Source organism: Eptatretus burgeri, chromosome 6, assembly GCF_056783735.1.
Source record: "Eptatretus burgeri isolate ZD-2024b chromosome 6, Ebu_testis_v1, whole genome shotgun sequence".
NCBI classification, from domain to species: domain Eukaryota; kingdom Metazoa; phylum Chordata; class Myxini; order Myxiniformes; family Myxinidae; genus Eptatretus; species Eptatretus burgeri.
Window position 1 is genome coordinate 41,588,835 of NC_140966.1, and position 21,032 is coordinate 41,609,866.

General features: G+C 43.4%; 1 protein-coding gene across 2 annotated transcripts in view; it reads right to left on the minus strand.

Moving 5' to 3' along the window:
* Nucleotides 1–1,578, minus strand: part of PLPPR4 (phospholipid phosphatase related 4) — a 122,956-nt gene extending 121,378 nt beyond the window's left edge. The window contains exon 1 of one of the 2 annotated variants that reach the window (XM_085884693.1): nucleotides 876–1,578. The gene's annotated coding sequence lies outside the window, so the exon portion shown is untranslated. The remainder of the gene's footprint in view (nucleotides 1–875) is intronic. The other variant, XM_085884692.1, reaches the window with a different exon arrangement.
* Between the last annotated feature and the right edge of the window lie 19,454 nt (nucleotides 1,579–21,032).

Consider the following 21,032-nt stretch of genomic DNA (forward strand, 5'->3'; position numbering starts at 1 on the left):
TGCATTCAACCTTGAATTTATTTTTTTTGTATACCCTTTACCATCAATCACTTCTCCCTCAACATGCACGTAACCTTTAATTATTTACTTAGATATACTTTATCATCACCTCCACTGAAATACAATCTTTAATTTTATATTTATTTCCCTACACTTTGCCATCTCCACTGCCTCATTTGTTTATTTATTCATTTATTTCAGTGTAAAGTCAACACGTCCAATTTTTTTGAGGTGCGTTTCAGGCTGTCCTCCTGGATGAGGACTTGCATCCTTGTTTTTATTCCAGTCCGGTACAATAGTTAAGCTAGTCCACAGTATTTGAATCCCAACTGATTGTGAAACTATATTTGAAATCGAGAAAAAAACATTGAAGAAGCACAGCACAAAGAAGAGAAAAGTGTTTAAAAAAAATGTGAACCAATTAATCATTTATTTTGACAAAATGAAGTAACTTATTTCAAGGTAAAGCACAAAGGTAACTTCATTCGTTAGTGAAAAGGAGAAAAGAAAACATTTGTGAAGAAATGTTTTCAGCTTTCCATGTAAATGTAAACAAGCAAATTACTAAACATGCACCAACTAGATCATTATAAGGTGCAAGTGGAATGGTCACTTGTTTAATTGACGTTCCGTCTCGATATGCGAGTTCACAGCCTGACAAAGGAACTCGATCTTGTCAAAGGTATTTTTAACTCGCTCCCTCTGAGCACCTTGAGAAGCAGCACATTTCTTCGACACAGCGCAGAACTGGCAGATATTTTTAGTTCCCTGGGGTTAAGGGCATTACCACAATGTGACTTTATCCATAAAACACACACACACACACACACACACAATACCCTCCACCGATGCACATCGCAGAAGTGGACACGCACCTGCTGTGAGACTGCACTCCATACATCACGTCCTCGCTTCGGTCCATGTGGGCCACAGCTGCACGCTCTTGTGCTGGTACTCATGTCGGCATGCCACGATTACTCCCCCTCCCCTTGCAGACACTCCGTCAGTTGGACATCCCCGGGATCCCCTCGACCACACGGCGTGTAATGCGACGGGACAGACTGGCCTGGGAGAACGCAGCACGTGATGTGTTACCCTCCCTCCTCACGTCCTTCCATCCATCCTTTAATCCATACACCCACCCTCACTCTTTATTTTCAACTTCGCTCTCCCCATTCCTCCATCCATGCCTCCATTGATTCTGTACAGTTTACCACCTTTAATGATGTCCTTCCCTCCAACCAACCCTCCAATCCATTTCTCGCACCACATTTATTTGCACCCCCACCATTTCTCCATCCAGAAGCATGAATCTTCTCTGTCCATTCGCATCGAAGACCTCCTCCCTCTCCGACATCCACACTATATCCCCACTGGTATCACGCTTCTCTGGCTCCAAACATATCAGCTTTCTCCTTTCAATCTCTTCTCGTTGCTTCCATCCATAGAGCCGACGACCCCCATGCCCTATCTTGCTCATTATTATTCTGGCAGCGCCCGCAAGTTGCTTGTTCCAATATCAGGCAAAGAGCAGCAAGCATCGGACGATCTCTGCCTGCCTTTCAACCTTCCTCTCCATCTCCACCTCCACCTGCATCTTCATCTCAAACTTCACTCAGATTTCCCTTGTGTTCAATTTTCTTACCCGTCCGTGCAGACAGCCACCTCCACCTCCATAATCATCTCTGCTTACTCATCGACTGTCACATATACTCACCCAAATCTATAGAAATCGACAACTCCGTCCATACCTCCACCTCGATCTGTCTCCAAGTCTTCAGTCACATCCGTCCTTCATCATCATCAATATGTCCACTCTTGTCTTCATTTCATGCTGGGTGTAGTGATACCAGAATGTTTGTTGGAGTTGATGTTCGGGTCGGAAGTTCAATTCTCAAGTCCCCAGTAAATTGTGATAATATGCACAACATACTCGTCGTCCTTCAAATGTAACAGGTGGTATGGAGATTGCACATTACTTGCTGAAAAAAAGTAGTATAGTCTGTATATCGCAAGAAGACTTTTGATGAGTGTGTTGTGCATATAAAAGCGTCTAATGGGTCCAACAGATCTAAAGCGTCAAAGTTGTGTAATGGTCTAAACTCGAAAGGGGGAAGAGGAAACCACCTTGAAAACATCCACATTTGAATGGTGTGGATTTCAATGACTGCAGTATATCCTCACATTGTGAATAAACACGACACAAATTGAATATCGAAAGCTTTAATCCTGACAAATCGGAGAGATCCGATACGACGAGGAAACACTGTTCAGTAACACTGTCCGACAGCACCACCCACAGGCCGAATCCATAGCGCATCAAAAAATCTCATCATAATATGGGTTGCTGAATAAGGAAAGTCAACGGAGGAGGACGAGGCCATTTGGCTCATCAAAACATGTGCTAGTATTACCAACCTGTGGTTGTTTGTCTGCGCTCTATCCTTTTAAAAATACAGAATGTCAAGCAAGGAAGCAGCACAAAGCACTTTTTAAAGTCTTTGGTATGACTCGGCCAATAATTATCGTAGGTTTTTGGTGAAGGTTGTGTAAAATGACAAAGCCATTGTGATGCAATTGACAAATTAGAAAAAGGCAATCAGATATCGCTTTCAGAGAACCAATCAGAGAATCGGAGAACCAAATTTGGTTGATACATTTTGTAAGTGTGGCCTAATAAGTGTTTGACATGTTTCTGATGGCCTTGACCTTGACATTGACCTTTGATTAAGCTTGCCCAATGTTTCCTCACATATACTACATATACTGACAAATAAGATGTGTCAGTTTCAATTTGATACTTGGAAAATTACTGATGTATGGTGGTAATAAATTCACAAAAGGCCCATTTCATTATAATGCGGGTGAAATTGTTGTCATGGAAACTACTGACATGTCAAAAATTCGAAATTGATCATTCTGATGTTTGGTGAACTAGTTCTGTGACCCAACATACAAGTCCTGTTCAAATTTCAAGTTAATAGGAAGAAAATTGATGATTTTTTTGTGACCTTGAGCTTTGACCATGTCACCTCAAACAATAGGCTAAATAGGTGCAAATGTAAAATCGATTGGATGAAAATTGATGATTTTATGTGACCTTGACCTATGATCCTTTGAGCTTTTGAGCTCAAAAACAACATGATTCGAGGTTTTGATTCGTGAACTAATTCAATGACCCAATGTGCAATTTCTGTTCAAGTAAGCAGAATACCCACCATCTGCTGGGTGTAGATTGCTCATTTCTTGCTGAAAAAAGTAGGATAGTCTGTATATTGCAAGAAGAATCTCGAGATGTTTGTGTGGTGTGTGTCAAACATCCAGAGAGCCTTTTTATGCTTTAAACCTTTTGAAAGGGGTCCAATGGGTCCACAGCTCTAAAGTGCCTACGGTGTCTAAGGGGTGTAAAGGTCTAAACTCGAAAGGGTCTGAGTTGTCCAAAGGGACTGCAAAGGGTCTATAATAGTCTACAAGGGTCTTAAAGAGTCCAAATATCTAAAGTGTATTTTCCAATAGTAGTTAGGGTCTAAAAGGTCTAACAGTGTCAAAGGGTTCTAAGGGTCATATGGGTCTTAAGGTTCTTTGGGGTCTTAGGGAATCTTAAGGGTCTTGGGGGTTATTAAGCGTCAAGGGGTCTAAGTGGTCTCTAAGGTCAACGGATCGAAGACGTCAAAACGGTCTAAAAGTGTTCTAAATGTTCTATAGAGTATGTTTCAACAGTAGTTACAGGTCTAAAGGGTCTACCACGTCAAAGGCATCTGAAGGGTCCAATGAGTCTCAAGGTCTAAAAGGTCTACATCGATAATATATATCTATATCTGATGTTGTGAAACCCATTCTCCGACCTAAGCCGAATGCCATGACGTCACCGTCACAACGCAGAGCCATGTCTGTGGCTCCCGGAAGAGAGCATCTTGCAGAGCAAATTACAATTACGTTAAATGTAATAACATGTCAGAAGCTGTCACAAGTGAACAAAAATTGCAGTCATCAACCGGTTTCGCCCTCCTTGGAGCATCATCAGGGTAACATAGCAAGTTTCCATCCACTTGTGACTCTGAAAACATTCGATTATATACCAATCACTATATGTCTCCAAACTGTGAGTGGTGAGTGTCAGGATCATGTCCCATACAGTCCTTGCTGCACGTCCCAGGAACAATAAGCCCCGTCTGCCAGGCAGGAACATTATCTCTCACTCAACCACACAAACCTGGAGCCATTAATTGAATGTGGTCGGGATCAGTAATGATGTTGTGAAACCCGTTGTCCAACCTCAGCCAAATGGCATGACGCTCACGGGATGTAATTGACGCTTTGGTGTACGACTATGTCCAATAGGGATCGGGTGAGTGTTCGTCACTCTCCACATGTTTTGATTTACCCACCAATCATATCATGTGCTTTCTGGTTGAATGATTTGCATTGGTGGGAACAATCGTCTGGGTGGCAGATGGACGGTTGCTCTTTGTGGATTATGCGGTTTTACCCTGTGAGACATAATCCCTGGTGATGCTCACCATAACAGTCAGGAAATGGTCTTAGTTGACAGTCATAACAGTCAGGAAATTAATAACAAATTAATTATTGTCTGATGTACAAACAATGGATGTGGTCATTGTTGGTTCGATATGTATTGGTATGCTGTCCTGATAAGGGCAAACAAGTCCGGAATCCAGATAGGTGGCTCACTTTGATGTTGAACTGATATTGACCATGTAAACTTTGTCTGTTTGACAAAGTCGTCGGGCTGAGGCCTCTGAGTTGGAGGTGATGTTTTGGTGTAGGACTATGTCCAATGAGGATCGGGGGAGTGCTCCTCACACTCCCCATGTTTTGATATATATATATATATATATATATATATATATATATATATATATATATATATATATATATATATATATATATATATATATATATATATATACATATACAAGGTAGCTCGAAAGTTACTTTATCCCTGATAAATTTCTAGCACTTCCCTCCGTCCTTTCCCCTCTGCCCTCGCCCCCTCGCCCCCTCACCCGCTATGGTATGCGGAAACACTGATTCAGAAGAATGATGGAGCACATACAGATACAATGACAAATTAATTATTGTAAGTACTGTACAATAAAACCTGTATACTGTATTAAAAGAGTTCAAGAACAATGCTTCACTGGGAAGGGGTAAAGTGACTTTCAGGCCACCCTGTATGTATATATATATATATATATATATATATATATATATATATATATATATATATATATATATATATATATATATATATATATATATATATATATATACATTGCATGAAATTCAAATGTCTGTTTCGATAAACAAGTAGACCACAACTTATGGTTTGCTTTTGCAATTACTGTGTCAATTTTATGAGAATTAATTTTATCTCCATACACTGTGGACGTTGTATTGGTGCAGCTGAAGCATTCTCCTGGCAATGATTACACTGAACAACAAATTTCAAAAATTTTTTTTTACTGGAGATGTGTAAAGTGATTAAGACTAATTTTGGTACGCTGATTTCAAAAATCATAACCGTTTTGCTGTATCACGTCAGGATTTTCAGGAACAGAAATATTCCCATTGCCGAGAAGTCAGGATTTCAATGAAATTTACATGTCTTTAACATGTCTATTTCGTACAATTGTTGTTAACTTGTGTTATATTTCTTTCTTTCAGATAAAGATGAGTAGGCGTTCCTGTACCAATCATCCTGACAACTTCTGTTATGTCTGTGGTCGGTATACCAAAAAAGATCAACAGAGAAGTATATCTACAGCAGTGAAGATGAAGGCCGCCTACTTTCACTACTTCGGGTGTAAGGTGGGGGACCAAGAACAGAGCTGGGCACCACACATCTGCTGCACAAGCTGTCACACAACCTTGACTCAGTGGTTGGTGGGCAAGCGCGCGAGCATGCCATTTGTGGTGCCCATGATATGGCGTGAGCCGCAGAATCATCATGATGATTGTTATTTCTGCTGCACAAGCAGCATCGCCGGCTTCAACAAGAAGAATAAAGGTCACATCAAGTATGCTGACTGCGTCTCTGCTCGTAAACCTGTGCCTCATGATGACGAGAACCCCGTTCCAACATCTCCAGCTGATCAGAACATAGCTGTAAGCAGTGGTGAAGAGGATGGTGATGATGAACCTTTTAAACCCGACACTCAAGAATCACACCTTCTGAACCAGGGAGACTTAAATGATCTTGTAAGAGATCTCTCGCTGTCAAAGGCGAAGGCAGAGCTGCTTGGATCAAGGCTGCAGCAGTGGAATCTACTTGAACCTAACACCAAGATATCCTTGTTCAGAGCACGTCACAGAGACATGGCTGAGTTCTTTGAGATGGAAGACACGATGACATTCTGCAGTGACATCAACGGTCTGTTGAAAGAACTTGGGTGTGATCACGATCCTGCAGACTGGCGCCTCTTCATCGACTCGGGGAAGAACAGCTTGAAGGCTGTTTTGCTCCACAATGGCAACGAGAAACCATCAGTCCCACTGGCTCACGCGTTCGGCATGACAGAGACCTATGAGACTATGCGGCAGCTGCTTGATTCCATCAAGTACAATGACTTCAACTGGCACATCTGCGGAGACTTGAAAGTGGTGGCACTGTTGTTAGGGCTGCAGTCAGGCTACACGAAATACATGTGCTTCCTTTGTCTCTGGGATAGCAGAGACGACAAGAATCACTGGACGAAGAAAGATTGGGAAGAGCGAAAAGAGCATGTACCTGGTCGACACAACGTGAAGCATGTCGCCCTTGTCGACCCAGCCAAGGTTTTCCTTCCACCACTCCACATAAAGCTCGGCTTGATGAAAAGTTTTGTACGGGCAATGGATCTGAATGGGCGTGGGTTTTTATACCTCAAGGAAAAGTTTGGCAACACCTTGTCGGAGGCCAAGATCAAGGCTGGTGTCTTTGTTGGACCGCAAATCCGACAGATTATGAAGGACGAAACTTTTCCGACAACTCTAAACCCCAAAGAGCTGGCAGCGTGGAGGAGCTTCAAAGCTGTGACGGACAACTTCTTGGGGAACGAGCGCGCGGACAACTATGAAGAAATAGTGCAGCAGCTGCTGGAGTCCTTCAGGAAACTTGGCTCCAGGATGTCCCTGAAAATCCATTTCCTACACCAGCACCTGAACTTCTTCCCTGACAACTTGGGAGCAGTCTCGCACGAGCACGGCGAGCGATTCCACCAAGAGATTTCACTCATGGAGACGCGTTACCAAGGGCGGCACAACCTGAACATGATGGGCGATTTCTGCTGGTTCCTGCATCGTGAAACTGACACAGAGCAGCACAAACGCAAAGCCAAATGCCTAAAGCATTTTTAATTTCATTCTCGTGGAGTTTTTCTGTAATTTCTATAATTTTGAAGCATTCATGATGAAATAAATGAATAAATGAATTTTTGTAAATTTCATTGAAATCCTGACTTCTAGGCAATGGGAATATTTCTGTTACTGAAAATCCTGACGTGATACAGCAAAACGGTTATGATTTTTGAAATCAGCATACCCAAATTAGTCTAAATCACTTTACACATCTCCAGTAAAAATTTTTTGTTGTTCAGTGTTATTCTCGGTGGTTTGCATGAACACTAATCAGTGAGGGCAATAATTTTAAATTTACCCTGGGGGCTCATGATAACCCCCCTACTCTTTAGGAAAAGATTCTTTAAAGTCACCAGCTCATGCTCGGAAGCAGGTCCACAGGTTAAAATCCTTCCAAAGGAACAGTACACTCTAATTCATTGCTCTATACTTGTTGAACACCAATTCAACAGTTTTATTTTTGGATCGAGAATCAAACAGACCAGACATCTCCAAGGGACGTTCAATACCTTTGCACCATCCTGCTGGATATTAAATTAGGACCGTGGGTCCTGAAGCTCTCCTGCATCAGGAGCAACAGTCACTTAAACCCCCTGCAGACCCCTTTAGACCTGACGTTTTTTATGCCGTGAACAAACTTTGGTACATCACGAGTGATGAAGGTTGTGGTCAAATTTCATCAAAATTATGTATGTAGATTTGGAGAAGAGAGCAAGTACCTATTTGGGGGTCTCAAACCCCCCGCAACCCCCTCGACCCTGATTTATTTTTATGCCATGAACAAACTTTGCTATATCACAAGTGATGAAGGTTGTTGCTAAGTTTCATCAAAATTGTGTATATAGTTTCAGAGAAAAGAGAGTAAATTCCCCATTTTTTGTTGTTTGTTGTTTTGTTTTTTTTTGGGGGGGGGGTGGTTAAACCCCTTAAAGACTCCCATACACCCTGATGGGTTTTTTTTAATGCCATGAACAAACTTTGCTGCATCACGGGTGATGAAGGTTGTGAACATGTTTCACCGAAATCATGTCTCTAGTTTCATTGAAGAGAGCAAATATCTATTTTGGGGGGTCAACCCCCTCCCCTGTAGACCCCCTTAATGAGCACAAATTTTGATGCAGTCAATAAACCTTCGTTGGGCATCACATATGAAGCTTGTGGCCAAGTTTCATCAAAACCGTGTGTTTGGTTCAAGAGATAGTGACTGAAGTGTTTACGGACTGATTGACGTACCTACGGACACTGCTCGATCGCATAAACTCACCGGCCTAAAGTCCAAGTGAGTCAAAAATGGGATTTTGTCACAAATTACAAAATGAAAACCATAAAATTTTCTTCACACACAACATTTGATCCTGCAAGGGCCGAGCCACAATCAATCATGCTTGGTAGTACGGTAATCAATCACAAACACGTCAAACAACAAGGAAATGAAGGAAGCAATCACAACTGAGAAAATGACTTTCGACTCTTTCTATACAAACTGAGCTTACAAGATTTGTTACCAGATTCCTCATTTCTTGAATGTAATAGTGTCATTACTGTACAGCACATACATAGAGTAAAATGGAGTTTGCGTTACATTCTATAGGTATGACTTTCCAGTAGTCCTTATCTGTCAACTCCACATGTATCAGAAATTTGGAGTGTCGTCTTACATCGGCACTTAATTAAAACTGGCATACAATTCTTACCTCGCCAGGTGGAGATGATACTTTTTCTGCAATATGCTGTTCCAAACTATTCTTATTGATGAATCTGTTCATTACATCTACATAAAATCTCACCCATTGCTCGATGGAATGTGTGACACTAGCTTGAAACTATACATAGAAAAGGATGAATATCTATGCCAAGTTTTTTTGGTGCAGGACCATCCTTTCATGGTTGTGGTTAAAAACCTTTGAATTGAATCATCAAATCATGTGTTTGTCTCTCTGTCTGTGTCTGAATGTCTGTAGCCGGTACATTTGGTCCTTGCTTTTCCAATCTCAACCATAATTAACAGGGCGACTACGGGTCATAAGACAAAGATTTTAGCTACTTGGTTTGCCCCCGTCCCTCGGGGGTTCCAAAGGTTGGGCCCACATAAGTAAATGTGTACTGTGCGTCGCACTGCTCCCGGTGGTGGTGGAACGGGGTATTACGAGTGACACGTCAGAGTCCTTAATTGCATCAATCATGAGTAAGAGGCCTTCACCTTATTTTCACACTCACTTAGCCTATATTGCATTAAACTCGACTTCAAGAAATCCAGAGGAATTTGCATGTTTTATTGCCTTTTTCCACCTTGGAGAAACGCCATGTTAAGGTGTATGGATAGCAGCTTGAGCATCATTCCATGTTGTCATGACATTTTTCCAAGGCTGCTTCCAATAACAAAAAAAAATACCGACATCCAACAACAACAATAATGCCAATAGCATCTATCTATAATTCCAGCAGTGTGTGTGTGTGTGTGTGTGTGTGTGTGTGTGTGTGTGTGTGTGTGTGTGTGTGTGTGTGTGTGTGTGTGTGTGTGTGTGTGTGTGTGTGTGTGTGACCGCTGTTTCTCGACAACCACTGGTCCAATCTAATTGAAACTTGCCAGGTATATTGCTGGGGCCCTGTGGATGTGCCTTTTCAAGGTTTGATATTAATTGGACAAGTGCTTCCCAAGTTATGGTCATTTATTTACCAAACCAATGAAAGGACATGTTGCTGCGTAGGCGTGGCCGATGGGGAAGAGATCCTCAGCCGCGTTCCCCATTACGGGTTACAACGTACAGGCTTCCGTGATGACTCACTGTATTCTAATAATTTATCGATTTCTTATGCGCATTTATAGATAAACACAATGCCCCAATCCAGTCGTCATTTACGAGAGTGAAAGAACGGCCTGTGTGATTGTTTGAAAATTTTTTGGGGGGGGGGTGAGGGGGGGTTGCACGTACGGGCACGCGAGAGTGAAGGAATGGCCTGTGTGGTTGTTGTTTCTGGCACGTGGTTTGAAAGTTTTTTTTTTTTTTTTGCACGTACGGCCACGTACATATGGGCACGTACTAGTAATAATAATATTGTTAAAAATAATAGTAATACTAATTGACAATCACAATAATGATAACAACATGTCCCCTTCCCCCCCCTGACCACTCGCAATGGCTCAGGTGTTTCCAGTGATAAAAATTCTCCGTTTTCACTCATCGATTTCCAATCAAGAAAGGCAGACATACTTGTGTTTCAAATGTACTTTGACCTGCTAATGTGCCTTCAAAATCTGCTCATTTAATCCCGAACTGCAGGCCTTCATCCACAGCTTGGTGGAGTGCTGCTCTTTTCTTCCACTTGGGATCGTGCCTCTGCATCACACCTTGTGTTGATGCCATGGAGATCAAGGCCCAAAAAAAATCATTTGAATCTCCCACAACGAAGCTGAATCTCAGGGCCTGCCTGCTATTCTTCCATTGCAGACAAGTTGGTGGCCTCAGTTTAAATGAGTGTTCATATGCTGCATCTATGTTTATTTTTACATTAATGTGTGCAGTGCATGTTGCCATCCATTGTGCACATGCATGAGGTGATGTAAGCAGCTTAGTGCTTATGGCAGAATGAACGATGACAGGATTTGTCATGGTCTTGTGACTTCTTGGTACGAAGTACGTTCTTTCTGGGCAACCCACAAACGGAAACATGGTGTCGGAAGTATAAAAACATCAATCCAACTGCTGTTGTGACTGGAACTGGTGTTGAAGTGACAGATGCCATGAATTGCCAGAAAGCTCAACTCATGAGTAAATGATATGTGTGAGCCAATCCAAGAAAAATGGCATCCGTTGTACAGCTGCCGTTGCCGAGTCTGATGAACTGTCATGGTGATTTGGAACAGAATTGGAAGAATTTCTGAGGCATGGATCTCCAAGAGGCATGGAACGATTTTTTGATAGCGACAGAGCTATCCGAAAGGGCAAAACCAGTGCAAGTTGCTACTTTGAGAACTGTGATTGGTCATGAATGCAAGCAAAGGCTGTCAGGTTTAACCTTACACCAGCCCATTTAGAAGACCCACTAATTATCATGGATAAATTGACAACAATTCGCTCCTGCACGCAAGGTACTCGATGATAGATATGTTTTTTCACAGTGCTGGGCAGAAGGTAAATGAACCAGTGGAACAGTTCGTTGTCAGACTCAGGCAATTGTCATGACCATGTAAATCCAGCACATTAGATGAAGAAATTATTAGAGATCACCGAGTATTCTGTTGCTGCGATAAGCACGCACAAGACAGGTTATTACGTGTGAAAGGGACAGACTTGAAGAAGGTTATCTCATCACTCTAACTTAGCAAGGCTACTGTGACACAGCTCAGACGCGGTGCAAGTACAATATACATCGAAGTAGAAGATGTTAACGACACATCCAGTCAGAATAAAGGAAGAGAAAAGTCAAAGTCATGAGCACTGACTAATAAAGGAAAATACATCCAGAAAGGCATTTCATGCACAGTAGGTTCTGAAGTGGAAACCACAAGGCAGACGAGCGAGCATACCCAGCATTTGGGAAATAATGCGGGTTCTGTGCCAAAATGAATCACTTTGGAAAAATATGCTGAAGGTGAAAATGTGAAGAGAGATGTGAAGCTCGTTGAAGATGGTATGATCAGCATTGACACAGTGTTAGATTAATTATCAATAATCTGAGCAATAGTCTGCAAGATGGTACTCCCAACATGAAACAGACCCCAGTCAAATTGCATCTGAATTATGGATCAATTATCACTCTGCGACACTAAAAATAGGTACAATCAAATAACTGACCAAACTAGATGGTATTTTCGAGAATGCATACCCCTTGCAATCTTGTGAAGGACTTGTTGCAAGCCAACTCTTGTTTTTGCAGGTTTTTTTTCTTTCATCCAATATGGCTGCAAGACCACATGACCGATGACATCATCTTTATCAAACCATATTTCCCATGGGTAGTTGATCAATTAGTTAAATTTTGCATTGATCAGTTAGGCTGTTTCTCTTACGAAGATTTTCAGATTTTCTCTTCGATCCAATATGGCTGCCAGACCACATGACACATGATGGTCATTTTTATGGAAATCCTCTTCAAATTTCAAGTCAATCAGATGTAAATTGAGGATTTCAAAAATTTGTCCTATGTTGACCTTTTCGCTTATGTTGACCTCAAAAATAATTGGTGGTTCAATTAATTGACCAAATGTGCAAATCCTCTTCAAATTTCAAGTAAATCAGATGAAAATTGAGGATTTCAAAAATTTGTCCTATGTTGACCTTTTCGCTTATGTTGACCTCAAAAATAATTGGTGGTTCAATTAATTGACCAAATGTGCAAATCCTCTTCAAATTTCAAGTAAATCAGATGAAAATTGACAATTCCAGAAATTCGGTCTCTGTTGACCTTTTGCCTTATGTTGACCTCAAAAATAGTTGATGTTTGAATTTAGTGACCTGATATGCAAATCCTGTTCAAGTTTCAAGTCAATCGGATCAAAATTGTGGATTTCAGAAATGTGGCCAATATTGACCTTTTGGCGAATCTTGACCTCGAAATTAATTGGCGGTTGAATTCAGTGAGGTGATTTGAAATTGCAGTTGAAATTTCAATTCAATCTTTTGATGAAAATTGACAATTTTATAAATTTGGCTGATGTTGATCTCAAAAATAGTTGGTGGTTGAATTCATTGAGATGAGATGCAAGTCCTCTTCAAATTTCGAGTCAATCAGAAGAAAACTGAGGATTTTAGAAAATTGACCAATGTTGACCTCAAGAGTGACCGCTAAATCATATGGTCATAAAATATGTATGATATGGACACCCAGCAGGATTAAAAACAAAACCTGTCAAAGGGTGGAGGAGATCCTTGTGAGCCAACAACCATCCAAATCTAGTGGCCAACTGTGTCTGTGGGCATCCTCCTGCAGTTGGGTGACTTTTTATTAGGAGGTTGGTGGCAGAATTTGCACTCCGGCCACTTTAAAACTCTTCGCTCAATAAAACACAAGAAAAACGCAAAGGAAATTGAAAACCCACTCTGTGGGAGTACCTCCTGTGCAGCTGCCCCCCACAGCACAGCTCACAGGATGACTGAATTGGGGCAAAGCCTTTGGGACCCCCACTCTTTAATGATATGAGTAAAACCATGGGGTAACTTTCCCGAGTCAGATTGCGGTCGTGTTTGTCGGGGTGATACTGAGGTGTCCTCCACCAGACGGCGGGCTCCTTGGGTTACCCTGAGGCAGTCCCTTCGGGTGGGTTCCTGGAATGTTCTATCCCTAAAAGAGGATGATCACCTGTATCTGTTATCATCTGAGCTCATGCGCTTGAACATGGGTATTGCAGCACTCTGATGTTTGGAGACCAGATAGAGACGAGATCATGGTGGGTGGTTACACCTACTATGTTGGTCTGGTCACCCTGATTGTTACCATGTCCAAGGAGTTTCTGGAGCTGTGTCCAATAAGCTGACTCCAATGATAATTGAAGTAACACCGGTCAACAAGCACATTATGAGACAAAGGATTTTTGTCACTCCTTCGGTGCCATTTCCCTGGTCTCTGTTTATGCTCTGACTGAGGCGAGTGATCTCACTGTGAACGATGAATTCTTTGCCACGTTCGAGTCTGTGGTTGATCAGTGACCCAGGCGAGATACTCTTCTCGTTTTTAGGGATTTCAATGCATCGAATGGAACTGATGGGGATATTTATGAGACATGTGTTGGTCCTCATGGGTCTGGAACTGTGAACCAGAATAGCACGAAGTTCCTTGACTTTGCAAGAAGTCCTGGACTTAGGGTGGCTGGATCATGGTTTCTGCACCACAGGCTCATCGCTGGACTTGGTATTCTAATGCTGGTGGTGTGGCAAACGAGATTGGCCATGTGCTCATTGAATGTCACTGGAGGATGAACCAGAACTGCAGGGTTCACCGGAGTGCTTACTTCCTCAATACCGACCACAGGCTTGTAGTTGCAACACTGAAGTTTCAGCTTAAATCCAGGAGAATGGTACCATCCCTGCCTCGGCTGGATGTTGGAAAGCTCAAGGATGAGAGGGTAGCTGAGGAGTTTGCAAACAGGCCGAGTTGGGATCTGGGGGGTCTGGGTGCTTTGGAGAATCCTGAAGAGTTGTGGAGTGCCTTCAAGACCACCATCCTTGATGTTGCAGGTGGATGACTTGGAACTCCATTGGATGGCAAAGAAGAATTTTGTCTCTCTCAAGGGACACTGGATACCATTGACCAGAGTCTCAAGGCCAGGTTTAATGCTAGAGATGAGCTGTTCAGGGAGTTGAGGCATAAAACTGTACCTGCACTAATGGTGGATAAGGAGGCCAATGTGCGAGGAATCTGTGAGGGGGTAGAACATCGCCTATGGTCAAGTGATTGTCGTCCTGCTTATAGGAGAATTTTCATATTGCTTTCCTCCAAGCCTGTCCCTTGGTGCACTGCAGTTAGAGTGAAGGGTGTTGGGCTCTTGACAGAGGAGTCCGAAGTGAAGGCCCGCTAGGTCGTTTGATTGAGTGGCTGTACCTGGCTGATCCACCAGCTGTTGAGTTGGATTTCAGGGGTGTTACTCTCCCTATTGCTGACACTCCAATTAACTGTGATCCACCTTTGTTTGTCGAAACATAGGCAGTGATGAACCGGTTGAAATAAAATCAAGCTCCTGGGGTCTGTGGCATCCATGCTGATCTCTCAAGGCTGGTGGAAATGCTGTACTCATGTCATTGCATGCAGTTCTGTGCTCTGCTCAGAGCACAGGCAACATCCCAAGTGACTTGAAGAGGGGTCTTGTTCTTCCACTCTGCAAAGGGAAGGGTGATCGCCAGACCTGCAACAACGACCCAGGAGTGACACTGTTCTCAGTGCCGGGCAAGGTCTTTGCTCGGAGAATTCTTGATAGGGTTCACCACCATCTGCATGAGCACCAGCAACCAGAGCAGTCAGGCTTTACACACACCAGAGAGGTCAACGATTGACTGGATCCCTGCCCTCTGGGTCTTCACCAAACGCAGATGAGAGTTTCAGCAAGGGCTGCTTACAGCCTATATTGATCTCTGCAAAGTGTCTGATTCAGTGAATCAGGATGCCCTCTGGAGGATTCTTGGTCTTTGTGGGGTTCCACCAATACTGATCAATCTGATGTCTGAACTATACTCTGGTACTGACAGTGCTGTGAGATGTGGTGATGCAATCTCTGACTTATTTCTAGTTATTGCTGGAGTGAATCAGGGGTGTGTACATTTCAGTGCTTGTATAAACTTGATTATTGGGAGGATGTTGGAGAGATCAAGCTGTGGTGCATCGTTTGGGAATGTCAAGATCTCTGACCTTGATTTCACAGATGATGCAGTCATCTTTGTGGAGACTCTGGAGATCCTTTTGGGGGCCCTCGAAGTGCTGAATGAGGAGTCGGAGCCACTAGGATTATGGATTTCTGGATCAAAACGAAGATCCAGGCTTTCACTGACAAATTGGATGCTGCTATCTTGTCTGTACCTGTTTGTGGTGAGGATGTTGAAGTCACGGAGAGATTCACTTACCTTGGCAGTGATTTTTATGTCTCTGCTGGCTGTGAGCCAGAGGTCAATAGACGTCTGTGTCAGGCATGAGGAGTCATGGAATCACTGGATCATGGGGTGTGTCGCTGCCGGTACCTGTGCGGGAGGACGAAAGTCCGAGTCGTCAGGTCCTTGGTGCTTCCAATCTTGCTCTGCAGATGTGACTTGAATTCTGACCACCGGCATATATATATATATATATATATATATATATATATATATATATATATATATATATATATATATATATATATATATATATATATATATATATATATATATATATATATATATACAGTGGGGAGAACAAGTATTTGATACACTGCCGATTTTTCAGGTTTTCCCACTTACAAAGCACGGAGAGGTCTGTAATTTTTATCATAGGTACACTTCAACTGTGAAAGACGGAATCTAAAACAAAAATCCTGAAAATCACATTGTATGATTTTTTTAAATAATTAATTTGCATTTCATTGCATGAAATAAGTATTTGATCACCTCCCAACCAGAAACAATTCCAGCTCTCACAGACCTGTTCGTTTTCTCTTTTGGAAGCCCTCCCATTCTCCACTCATTACCTGTATTAACTGCACCTGTTTGAACTCGTTATCTGCATAAAAGACAGCTGTCCACATTCAATCAATCAGACTCCAACCTCTCCACAATGGGCAAGACCAGAGAGCTGTCTTAGGACATCAGGGGCAAAATTGTAGACTTGCACAAGGCTGGGATGGGCTACAGGACAATAGGCAAGCAGCTTGGTGAGAAGGCAACAACTGTTGGCACAATTATTAGAAAATGGAAGAAGTTCAAGATAACAGTCAATCTCCCTCGGTCTGGGGCTCCATGCAAGATCTCACCTCGTGGAGCCTCAATGATCATGAGAAAGGTGAGGGATCAGCCCAGAACAACACGGCAGGACCTGGTCAATGAGCTGAAGAGAGCTGGGACCACAGTATCAAAATTAACCATCAGTAACACACTACGCTGTCATGGATTAAAATCCTGCAGCGCACGCAAGGTCCCTATGCTCAAGCCAGCGCATGTCCAGGCCTGTCTGAAGTTTGCCAATGACCATCTGGATGATCCAGAGGAGGAATGGAAGAAGGTCATGTGGTCTGATGAGACCAAAATAGAGCTTTTTGGTTTAAACTCCACTCGCCGTGTTTGGAGGAAGAAGAAGGATGAGTAGAACCCCAAGAACACCATCCCAACCGGGAAGCATGGAGGTGGAAACATCATTATTTGGGGATGCTTTTCTGCAAAGGGGACAGGACGACTGCACCGTATTGAGGGGAGGATGGATGGGGCCATGTATCACGAGATCTTGGCCAACAACCTCCTTCCCTCAACAAGAGCATTTTCGATGGGGCGTGGTTGGGTCTTCCAGCATGACAACGACCCGAAACACACAGCCAGGGCAACTAAGGAGTGACTCCGTTGGAAGCATCTCAAGGTCCTGGAGTGGCCTCGCCAGTCTCCAGAGCTGAACCCAAGAGAAAATCTTTGGAGGGAGCTGAAAGTCTGTGTTACCCAGCGACAGCCCCGAAACCTGAAGGATCTGGAGAAGATCTGTATGCATGAGTGGGCCAAAATCCCTGCTGCAGTCTGTGCAAACCTGGTTAAGAACTTCAGGAAAGGTCTGATCTCTGTAATTGCAAACAAAGGTTTCTGTACCAAATATTAAATTCTGTTTGTCTGATGTATCAAATACTTATTTCATGCAATAATATGCAAATTAATTCCTTAAAAATCATACAATGTGATTTTCAAGATTTTTGTTTTAGATTCCGTCTTTCACAGTTGAAGTGTACCGATGATAAAAAAAAAATTACAGAACTCTACGTGCTTTGTAAGTGGGAAAACCTGCAAAATCGGCAGTGTATCAATACTTGTTCTCTCCACTGTATATATATATATATGAAGACCACAAGGGGAAAACCAGAGATGTCACTTTTTCTAAATTTCAGGGTTATTGCACCTGCCAATAGTTGGCAACATAAGGTTTCCTCTCACAATATTACTCCAACAAATAACCAGGGGTGTCACATAATTTATATGGTATAAAGTTTAGCCGTGCAATGAAAAAACAAGTGTTGTCAAAGCTGAACAAGTTGAAACCCAGAGTTGTCAGTACTTTACTCCTGGTTATCTCACTTTCATTCATGTTAACTGTTCCACCATAATATTCAGAGTTGAGAAACTAAAAAATGAAAGGTTGTAAAACTTTCACAGCAGAAACTCTGAGCACTACATAGCCTATTTGGTTATTTCATGGGCTCCGTGGTTGGTGCATATCTTGGTTCAAGCCTGGTCAAACCTTTATTGTGACTTTTATGGGACCCACGCTGTGGCTTAATGGTTAGCATGTCTGAGTACCCATCCTCATTCGATGTACCCACCGCCCAATCAACCTGCTTAGGTATATGAGGGAGTCGCATGAGGTGACTTCGGCTATCGCGGGGGTGGTTTATCCTTGGTTTTCTCCCGGTTTTCCATCATATTAAGTAGTACGGAGTAAGAAATGGAGAATCCGTCGTCATATAAGCGAAATACCCTTGAGTATGGCATTGAACACTAATCAAACAAAAAAACAATGACCGTTTAATGTTGAAAAAAATAATCTGTGATCACCAAAGTCATGTAATGTATGATAATAACCAACAAGCATGAATTTGCGACACATCCTGGGTTAAAATTGCATGGCAGTTATGAAACAAGGGAATAACCAGTGATGTCAGTTTGCGACATTGATTCGTTCTCTGCTCTTTCATTAAATAACACAGAAGCTTGGCAAATGCTACATGCTTAATTTGTTCGGCCAATGATCACTCTTCCTTTTACTGGAAAAGAAATCTATATGACAGTTATTAAACAGTCCACCAAAGTCTTGAAACTTTGTTTTTCAGTTTCTTCAAAATTGACTTCTACTGACATCTCTGGTTTTCCCCTTGTGGTCTTCATATATATATATTGTTACTGATTCGCGCCCGCCGGCGTGCTGACGGCCACGTAACTCGAATCGCGGCACGTCGCCCACCGGACGGACAATCCAGTCGTGACCCTCTCGGACTAACGCCGGGAACCAGTCACGGGTGGACCTTTCGGTCTCAACGCGATCGAGCCAATCGGCCCCCGCGTGGGATAGGGTTGCTCGCCAAATTCGACCTACCTAAGTACCCACACGGAGGGTAGACCGGGCGATCGCACCTCGCCGCAGGTCGACTTCGGACACGGGCCACTTAAGCGACTCGTTCCGTACTATCGGGATAACCGAGCGGTGTTATCGTCGGCCTCGACGGTTCGATTAATTATCGGGCGTATTCAGCTCACTACCAACCCTTTACGTGAAGCAAGATGAGGATTCAATGAAAGAAATGATGAAGCGAAACGGGAAACAGTTCAACACAAAGCACATTTATTCGCGATGAACGGGAAGCACACATATTCAATTCCACCAAAAGCACATAGAAAAGAGGAAGACAAAAAGCAAATGCGACAATGCAGATCTAATACCGACTACGCGAGCACACGGCAACACTTATACAATTCTACTTCACAGACGGCGCCGACAACACATACCCAAAACCAAGAAAAAGAACACCCTCAAGGATGAGGCGGGCCTGAGGCCGAGACCGGGTCGGGCCTACCCGTCTGGTGATGAGACGCGGAGCGGCGATGGTGCCTCAACTCCGCGGGCCTCGCGGACAGTGTCTGGTAGGGGGTGGGAAAAGGGGCCCCCTTGGTCGCACTATCTCAGCGCGGGGGGAAACAGGAGGGGGTTGCTGATGCTCGGGGAAAGGAGGATTTTTACTCTGTCTCGAGTCCCGCGACGAGCGTCTCCACCTCGACCAGGTCGCGCCGTCGGCCTCCCTGGTGTGCAGCTCCCGGCACCGACGCGAGCACCCCCTCGTCTGCCTTCTCCGCCGCCGCCTCTCCACCGCTCCGTCCTCTTCGCTCCGACTCCAACTCCCAACTCTTCCTCCTGCGAACTTCCCAACTGCACTCAACTCCAACGCACACGACGACGACGACGACGACCAACCCTTTTCTGACGAATGCAGCCGCTTATATAAGCCCTGTGGCTTCGCCTTTGACCCCCTGCCTTCGACCTTTCACCTCGCTCCCCATTGGCCCGAGAAAAAGTGGGCGTGAATGCATTTTGATCCATGAATTTGCATATAGCGACCGCCCTCCAACGCCCTGGAGGCGGGGCCAAATCGCCCCTCGCTCACCGATTGGACGGAACAAAAGTGGGCGTGTGTCGTTTTTGATCCGTTTTTGGAGCGGAAAATCCGTGGTTTTGTACACGCTGTTCGGCGCGCGCCCTGCACGAGTCCAATACCGGTACCCACAAGCGGCGCAAGAACGGTGGCGATGCGACGGTTGCGAGGTGTGACGGTAAAAGGTCGTGGCTGTTGTGGTGAAGCGGCGTTGTGGTGGGTGGTTGATGTTGTGATGACTGTTGAGACGCGGTTGGCGGTGGTAACAATGGCGGTTGGTCCAAAATAAAGATAGTAAAAGAAAAACGGCTATCCTGAAGAGTCGCAGCACGCATGAATAACATTTATTCCCTCTAGACAACGGGTTTGGGCCTAACTACACATATACTTACCGAGATATCTCACCTAAGGGACCTGAATGGTGGTTTGCGAATTTGGTAACCACAACAATATATATATATATTTTTATATATATATATATATATATATATATATATATATATATTCATACTGTATATACATACATCTATACAAATATATTGTTACGGCTGTGGAAATTCGCATTACACCATAAAGAGTCTTCAGGTGAGATATCTCGGGAAGTCCATGTGAAGTTAGCCCAAACCCATTGTATAGAGGGACTATGTGTGACTTATTCGGGCTGCAATCTTCAGTTAGCTATTTTTCTATTGCTGTCGTTATTTTGGACCAAACACCACTCCACCACCAAAGTGTCACCACCCCCAACGCCCCCAAACAACTCCACCAGACCGCCACTACCTTCACCCCCACAAACCCAACCTTGCAAACATCGCCTCGCCCGCCATTCTCCAACGACGCCCAAACAACGACCCAGCATTGCGGCAGACTTCTTACCGCC